The sequence below is a fragment of the Macaca fascicularis genome, chromosome 6, assembly GCF_037993035.2.
Source record: "Macaca fascicularis isolate 582-1 chromosome 6, T2T-MFA8v1.1".
In the NCBI taxonomy this organism is placed as follows: Eukaryota; Metazoa; Chordata; class Mammalia; order Primates; family Cercopithecidae; genus Macaca; species Macaca fascicularis.
In genome coordinates, this window is record NC_088380.1 from 13,368,915 (window position 1) to 13,378,355 (window position 9,441).

Here is a 9,441-nt window from a genome sequence, read left to right on the forward strand (position 1 = left end):
AGCAGATTGAGGGACAGACACAGTGCTCTCCATGGCTCCAAACTGTCCTCACTTTCCTGCATTTTCTGCCCAGCTCACCTTTTCTACTAGTGATGCTGGAGACCAACAGCAGCTCCAGGATGACCATGAGGTGCTTCTCTTCACAGAAAGAGAAGTTGCACCAAGACAATTTTCCCAGGGAAGAATTCGCCAAGAGGAGTATCTTCCACGGGTCTCTCCACAAAGTCCCCTCTGGGTTCCCTCTTTGTTGGCCAGATAAACTTGGTCAAGGGTATGTGATAGGATTTGCAGTTTATGAGTCACACAAGGGAAGGACATGGTAGAAAGTACCCACATTTACAACAGAAAGCTGAAAAGTAGGTTGGCGGCCTCATTTTTGGCAGTCAAACTACTTAGAAGACTCAAGTCTGATGAGTTCCAGTTCATAATGCTGTTTGTTTATGCCAAATTTTGACAGTGTATTATCAAGAAGGAGAGAACAATTCTGCATGGGTTTAAGACAAAAACTTTTTTTATAAGGACAATTCTGGAAGATTTTCTTCATCACCGGTGGATAACCCAAGTTTAATTGGAGCATACGAGCTATCGCTATTTATAATTAATTACTCCTAAGAATTTTAGATTTTATAGATGATTACTGGGAGATATGTATCTCTTATAATTTCTAAATAACATCCTTTACTAATTTTGAGTTCTCAGAATATACACATGTGGGATCTGATTGAGAAAGAAAGAGGAATGAGAAACTATGAAGGCTAGATAAGCACCCTTCCCTCTCAGCAAAAATTAAATTTTGATATTAGTATTTTGAGCCAAAGATAGTTCTTCATCCCCCATTCATCCAAGATCTACAGATTTTCCCTGCACTCTATCTGACCCAATGTCTCCAAGTATTAGACACAACTCAGTTGTGACAGAAGAGACTTATTGTGGAGCACCAACTTCTCTGTTGAGAACAAAGAACACTCCTCAGATATTCAGGCGACTGGTCACAGTCAAAAAGGACTACTTGCAGGTGAGACTTTAGGGGTACTGCTCTCACCTCCCTCCAGGAGAAATGAAGGTGTGTGTCAGCATGGAGTGGGAGAAAGAAGCAACTTCACTATAACCTTAAATGTGGCATTAAGCGTCCCTTAATCTAACTATGGTTTTTTCAAGCCAGCATATCCAGAGTAGACAGAATATGAAGGACTAGAGAATAAACTCCTAAAAAGAGTCAGGATGAGTGATGAGGAAGTCACTATCTCTAAGGGGTACTAACAGCAGCAATTCTCAGATGAAGAGAATGAGTAATTCATTACATACTTAGTTTATTTATATTGCATTTGAGATACAAAATAAGAAAGCTGCCAAGATAATTAAGGACTATACAGCATGTGGTGCTATTACCCTCCGAGGACATTCTGGAGAAAATACCTGATGTTTAAAATGCATTTTTTATATTTTACCCTATTCCACGAGGAACATGGAGGGAGAATTTGGAGGACAGATGCTGCTTTCAGGAGTTGGAAATACTTCCCTAGAGAGAAAGTGAAGTGGGTGGGAAAATAATTATAACAACATCTGGCCCATAAGTCTTGTTAAGGAGTGGAGAGTCTCTTCAGCAAACTTTTCTAGAAGTGTCTTAGTGAGAAGACAAACTTTTCTGTAAAGGGCTACAGAGCAAATATTTCAGTCTTGCTCTCCATGCAGTGTTGCAACTACTTAACTCTGCATTTTGAGAGCAAAGGAAGCCATGGACAATGCATAAATGCAGATGTTTTGTGCATAAAATGATGCATAAACTTTATCAGAAAACAAGCCAAAATAAAAACAGGTGTTGAACTACATGCGGCCTAAGGACTGTAGTTTACCTGCCACTGTTTAGAAATTGAAGTCATAAGAACGTGTGTTGTAGGAATACTATGAAATAAGGGATACATTGCTACATATGGGAGATGAGAATTTTGAGGGTATGCAGGGAAAAGAGGAGGAAGAGAAGGGCAGAGAGCAATACCAACAAATGGGGCAGGAGCCTGGAGCCTGTAAGGAAATATTGTAGAAAGGAATCTCTGCTGATCTGATGAACACTGTGGAATCTATTGTATCTATTGTCTATTTTTATGCTATTTGCACAGTGCAATATGAACCCCTTCATCTCCTAAACCTTCAATAAAGTTTTCTTTACAGATCAACATGCTATTAAAAAAGTTTGCTTAGCCTATATTTGTTTACTTGCTTACATTAAGATTATTAAGAAATAGCGATTGCTTTTCATGCATGGTTAAAGTGGATCAAAGAGATAAGAACTATATTGAGAAGATAGTAAAAGTGGTAGTTTGAGGCCCGTGGACGCTATAACTGAGAGCCGGTGACCCTGACAATTTAAGTCCTTAATAATGTGCAGACATCCTGGGAAAGACAGAACATTGTTAGCCTGAACTGAAATCTCGGTATAAGAAAAGCTCACGTCTGTCTATCTGAGTAGTATCATTAGACCATTGCAATAACTATGCACATAGCAATTTGCTAAAAAAAAATGGCTACCCATGCTTGCCCACTAGATCTCAAGAACATATATATTTTATTGAATTCTTTTCTTGAAATTATTTTGCTACTGTGCATGGTAATATAAGATGAATGTTTTCTGAATCTGATGCAAAAATTGGTTGAAACAGCTTATCGGTATTTTTTTTTCTTATTATAAAATTACTGGGCACTACCATTGAGATTTTAATTTAGTAGGTCTACATGGGTCTGTAAATTGCTGTTTGTAAAAATCTCCTAGTAAACTTTCTCATGTGCCATGAAGCTTGGAAATCACTATATATGACTGAACAAAATATGAATAAAAAAAAAGAAATTACCTGCTACTGCCAAGAAACACCTTTATGTCTTTCTTTAGAGTGGAAGAGTCTTACTCACAAAAAATGTGTAAATCTGTTACCTGGTTAATAAGTAGGAAGTGTCCTATTTCGTGTCAAGGAGAATTTAAACTTATTTGTGTATTTGTATTATCATAGTTGAGAACACCAACTGGGGCAGAGAGAGTGTGGCTGCCAGAGAGAATACCAATCCATATTAGAAAGACAGAGAACTACCGGGTCGCTAATTAGAAAGTCAAACTTTTGGATCATATTGAAAGGATTTTAGTATAATTGAATTGATGAACTGTTACAGTTGCTGACACCTGCATAACACAGATCATAAGAAAAGACCATTTGGAGAGACTTGAATGAGATACTAAAGTCCTAAAATATGAATTTAAGGCCATCCAGACTAAATGACACACTTTGTTTTTATTGTTGGAAAAAGTACCAATGGGAAGGCCCCATCTTTCAACCATGCCTGATCATTGTAAAGCTGTGTAGAGGCAACATAAACTTTTAGAGCAAAATCTATGTTTCTGTGGGTGCACATTTCCAGAATTGAAGTTAAAAGACATTTTACTGAAACTTCCCTAATAAGCATCCACCTCACGTCTTATTTCCTGTAATACTGTCATTGGTATTGGAACATTATTAGTGCATGCAACAAGTATTTATTAAACATTAAAAATATTTGAAAACACGTCTGCAGCACTGAGGATACATCAGGGACCACACAGACTAAGTTCCTATCTCTAGGAGCTTATACTTTAGAAGAGGAGATTGACAATAGACTTTATCAAATAAAGAGATTATATAATGTTAGATGTTGAAAAGTCCTGTATCCCTGGTATCCATGGGGATGGTAAAAAAAAAACATAAAGAAAGGTCTTATGAAGAAAACTATAACACGATGATTAGATATAAAATGTTGGTGTAGGAAGATCCTGTTTTACATGGAGAGGGCAGGTGTAGGAGCAGGACAGAAATGGTCTCTGTGATGAAGTGCTAGTTAATCAGAAGCGTGAGTGGAGTGAAGGGGGTTCCATGTGGGTATCTTAGACAAGTGGAACAGCATGTTCCATGTCCCGAGGCAGCCATGTGCTTCATGGGTCTGGGGAGAAGAAAGTTACCTAAGAGGTTGGAAAACTCCATAAATTATTACTAAATAAATCAATAAGTTGACGAGGAATGAGGATGAGTTTGTAAGTGGATAGATGAAAGAAATTACAAAAACACAGAAGATGTAGGTGCAAAGTTTCAGTGATACAAAGTTTGTCCAGGGATTCTCAGAACCTTTGGAACAGGCCAGCCAGTTACAGTGGATCACACCTGTAATCCCAGCACTTTAGGAGGCTGAGGCGGGCGGATCACCTGAGGTCAGGAGTTCGAGACCAGCCTGACCAACATGGTGAAACCCTGTCTCTACTAAAAATACAAAAATTAGCCGGGCCTGGTGGCACGCGCTTGTAATCCCAGCTACTTGGGCGGCTGAGGCAGGAGAATCTCTTGAACCCCGTAGGTGGAGGTTGCAGTGAGCTGAAATCGTACCACTGTACTCCAGCTTGGATGACAGAAATTTTGTCTCAAAAGAAAAAAAGTAACTGTTGACATGACTAGGACCCTGTACTGTGTACTGTTAGCACTTTAGAGCTATCAAAATCCTTTAAAAATGGAAATGGAAATGATATGAAAAAACATGTATTTAAAGAAGGTTATTTTTGCAAAGCTATGAAGTGATAATTGAAATGCAGAAAAATAAAGCAGAAATAATAAAATAAATAAAAATAAATGCAGAGAAAAATAAAGAATGAAGAATGACTAATTAATGCAGTATTTTCACATGAAAATACAGACAATAGGTATGAAATTAAAGGTAAGAATAATAAACGTTATAAAGAAAGATTTGACAGCATATGGGAAGTGATTCAAATTTTCAGCAAAGAAGAAGAAATCACATGTAACTCTAGGATGCTGGGAATCAGTAGTTGATGATATAATGATATTGGTGAAGGCAGAAGAGGAAATGAGTAGCATGTGTTTGATTTAGGGTAGGTTAATATCAAGGTCATGGCTTCCATGTTTAAATATTCAACGTACAGATATTTATAACTCAAGTAGTCAGGACTACAGAACCATTAAGATATCGTATGTTTTGGTACATTTCTTGAAGTAATGAAAATAGTAAGCTCCAAAATAACAGTATCAGAATTCAGAATGTGAAAATATAAAGGACATATATCAGGGAAATCCAAACTTTAGGAAATAGGTGAATGAGAATTATAAATATTAATTTTAAATATTAGATTATATGGAATATTTAAAGTAAAACATTTAGATATTATACACTTTGGGAGGCCGAGGCAGGCAGATCACAAGGTCAGGAGATCAAGACCATCCTGGCTAACACGGTGAAACCCCGTCTCTGCTAAAAATACAAAAAATTAGCCAAGCGTGGTGGCGGACGCCTGTAGTCCCAGCTACTCGGGAGGCTGAGGCAGGAGAATGGCGTGAACCTGGGAGGCGGAGCTTGCAGTGAGCCGAGGTCGTGCCACTGCACTCCAACCTGGGCAACAGAGCGAGACTCCATCTCAAAAAAAAAAACAAACACCATATGTATATACATGCATGTAATATTCTCTAAAGTTGCCCCAATTTAAATTTATTTAATTTGCTAATGATGCTCTTGTAAAGATTCTTACATCTGTAAACAAAGCATTTAACATTCAAGAATGACTTTTTGTTTCAGGTGCATTTTTTTTAAAATACATTGTTTCTCATATTTTAACTAAACATATTTTAGTATTTAATATATATAAATTACTTTACAATATATTAATACTAAAAAGGTAAGTATGAGAATATAATTTAGAGTTTGTCTAAATTATAATGATGACAATAATAATTGTGATCATAAAGTAACTAACATCGTAAACATGGCATTCTTTAAAGCAGATTATCTGTAGCAAGTCATTTGCATGTCACTGCATATTATTAAATATGTGCTAGACTTTTTAATTATGACAGATGTGGAAACAGAGGCACCAGAAGGCCAGCAACTTCCTCACATCTCCAGTTCTAGCAACTGCCAGAGACGAGGGCAGAGACCTCTGTCCTCCCAATGTTCACATTTCTGACTATTTAAATATAAAAAGATGGCAAAGGTAATGCATATTCAACACTGCATTACAACTGTATATGAAAAAATACATTTTATTTGGCCAGGAAGCTTGATGAAATCGATATGCTCTTTGGATGGGTATCAGGAGCACGTAGAGGTGGCGAGACTTAGCTTTTAATTTATTGAAGTCACTCAAGGGTAAGTTAACGAACTCTGTGAGGTAAATTTTTACTGTGTTATGGCGAGAAGTCAACTTCTATTGATTTTTACTTAACTTTCTTTAGTGTCCTTCAAAACAAGGATTTATTTTATTTTAGTCACTGATATTATCATCTCACAAACATATGCTTTTGAGGTTTTTATCAATAAAACACATAATAGCAACCAAAAATTGTAGCATATTCAACTATAAAATTTCATTCTATCTCCATGGAGTTTGCAGGAGGTTCCCTATGTCTTGAATGTCTATATAGGTTCATATCCATAATTCAGCTACAATATTTTCCCTTTCAGTTTTTTTTAAGATTATTGAACATGCTAGTTTGAGTGTGTACAACAAATACAGCAGTCTTCAGCATGATGTTCTTTATCTGCAGAAGAAACCATTAAATTCATGGCCAGAAATAATTCTATTTCAAAAGTATATTCTTAATATCAGACAACACAATCTTAATTGGAAATGCCTTTTTGAAGCACAAAACTAAAGTTTTATAATTTGACTCCTGATAGCACTAATGGAAGGCACACAATATATCTCTTGGGAGTCTAGAACATTTACAGCTGACATTGTAAAGTCTCTCTCTAAATTAGAGGCACTAAAACTATTTCTTCCTTTACAGGATGATACATTTAATTTGCATAACTGCAACTCAAGTGTCATCTTTTTTTCTTTAATTAAATAGTACCTTATATAGCACATTTACGTGAATAAAAAAGAGAAAAGAACTCATTACTTAAGCTTCTCTTAGTAGCCACGGTTAAAATTGCTTTTTAAAAAAATAGTTTGGGGTTTACAAAAGATAAGACTGCAACACTTTGAAAGATAAATTTTCTTCCATAGAAAATAGTATTTTAGAATTGTATAAATAAGTAATTTGCCATGATAGTGATTGTATCTTGATAAATTAGTAGTAATGTCCTTATTACTGCTATTCTTAAAATTGTTTTTCTTTTTAGGAAGAGGATATAGTTTATTATACCCTTCTTAAATTACACAGGGAATCTGTTATGAGAGATAAATACGTATGTTTAAAATAAAATTTATGTAAAAATAGCTGGAAAATTGGTGGAGGAATCTGGACTCTACATATGATAGACATTTAACCTACAAAGCAATTTATATTCTGCTTCAGTTTTTAAGTTCCTCAAAAACTCTTCTATGTATTTCCATTACCTTTCTCCGCTACACGAATTCCATAGACCGTTACCTTCCTGCCACTCCTCCTTCTTTCTTCAGGTGTTTGAATTTCTCGGCCTCCAGTTTTTTCTTCAAGGTTTCCATATTTGTTGCTTTATTACTTCCGTATTTTCAGATTGAGTGGTTTCTGGCAGATGGTGTGAGTAGGACAGGTTCATTCTCCTTCTCTTCTATTTGGGCTCCAGCTGCATCATATTCTCAGACTTGTAGCTGAAAGGCAGCTGGAGTTACGCAACTCTGATGTCTGTATCATTGTTTGTCTGATTTTTATCCACTGCAGGTATGTGAATCTGGCAAGAGTTTATCCCCTACCTAAAATGTCTGCCTTCCTGACACTGCAAAAATTCATTAACACAAGAACTTCATTCTTCAAGGTGAATTTCTAGCAAGATTCCTCATTCTCTGTTCCTGAATATAAAGCTTTAATCTACAGTGCCACACTTCCCAGAATTCAATGAAAATGTGCCAGAGATTTGTTGGCATTGTAGGTGAAATAATGCCCCCTGCCTGAGGATGTAAACACCCTAATCCTTTGCATCTGTTCATCTGTTTTCTTGCATGGCACTGGAAATTTTGAGATGTGGTTAAATATATGGAGGTTGAGAGGGTGAAATTATTCTGAATTACCCAGGTGGGCCCAAGATAATGGCATAATTTCTTAAAAGCAGACATTTCTTGACAGCAAAAGCTGTCAAAATCAACTTTGTCAGTACTCTTAAAATTAACCAAAAGTTTGCAACAATCCAAGGAATGTTTATTCTAGAAAAACTTCTGGATCTTGTTAAGAACAGTGAAATCTGTGACACTTAAACTTAATCTGTCCCCATGCCACTCTCTGCAGATCTTAAGTAGCCTCGAAAACCAACAGCTCCAATAGTCATGGTGGAAACCAGCAGCCTCACAGTCACTGCGGGAGACGGAATAGGTCTGGAGCCCTCCAAATACTCCATTCCAAGAGACATGGCATTATTTAACCCTTATGGCAGCTCCCAGAAATCCCCACTTATAGGACTGGTCTTTAATTGTCCTGACTCAGAGGTTATTCTGTACAACAGTCTTTCCTTTCCAGCTGAGCATTAAAAGTTCGACCCAACACTCACACAGAGCTACTCAGTAAAGTCTGGGAACCTTATTACTTCCGGGCATTTAAGGAAGTCTCTGTGCAATCATTAGTTGACAATTAAGCTGAGTAGAGATTTTTAATTTGCACATAGTCTTTATAGAATTAGTTCAGGAAAGTCACCCAAAATACAAAAAGCCACCCAAAATACAAATAGCAGCAGAGCAACAACAAGAAGCATCACTACTGATATGGCTTGGCTCTGTGTCCCCACCCAAATTTCATCTCAAATTGTAATCCCCGTGTGTGGAGGGAGGGACCTGGTGGGCGGTGATTGAATCACGGGGGCGGTTTCCACCATCCTATTCTCATGATAGTGAGGGAGTTCTCATGAGAGCTAATGGTTTTAAAAGTGTTTGGCAGTTTCTCCTTCATTCACACTCTCTTCTCTCTCCTGCCACCTGGTGAAGAAGGTGCCTGTTCCCCGTTCCACTGTAACTGTGAGTTTCCCGAAGCCTTCCCAGCCATGCGCAACTGTGAGTCAATTAAACCTCTTTGCTTTATAAATAGACCGGTCTTTGGTATTTCTTTATAGCAGTGTAAAAAAAAAAAAAAAACTAATATAACTACCAACAAACCCTGAGAAGGGGAGGAAAATGTGATTCTGAGAGTTGCTAAATTATATTACAGTAACGGTTGAGTTTTCAACCAAAAATTATGAGACATGCAAAGAAATATGAAAATGTGGGTTGCAACCCATGGAGGAAAAAAAAAAAAAGGTAAATAGAAACTGTCCCTGAAGAAGTACAGGCATTGCACTTACTAAAAAAGTATTTTAAATTGGAGAATTTAAATATGTTTAAAGCAGTAAAGGAGAACATGTGTATTAGTTTGTTTGGACTTCCATAACAAAATACCACAGACTAGGTGGCTTAAACAACAGAAATTATCTTCTCATGCTTCCAGAGACCAAAAGTCCAAGATCACAGTGTCAGCA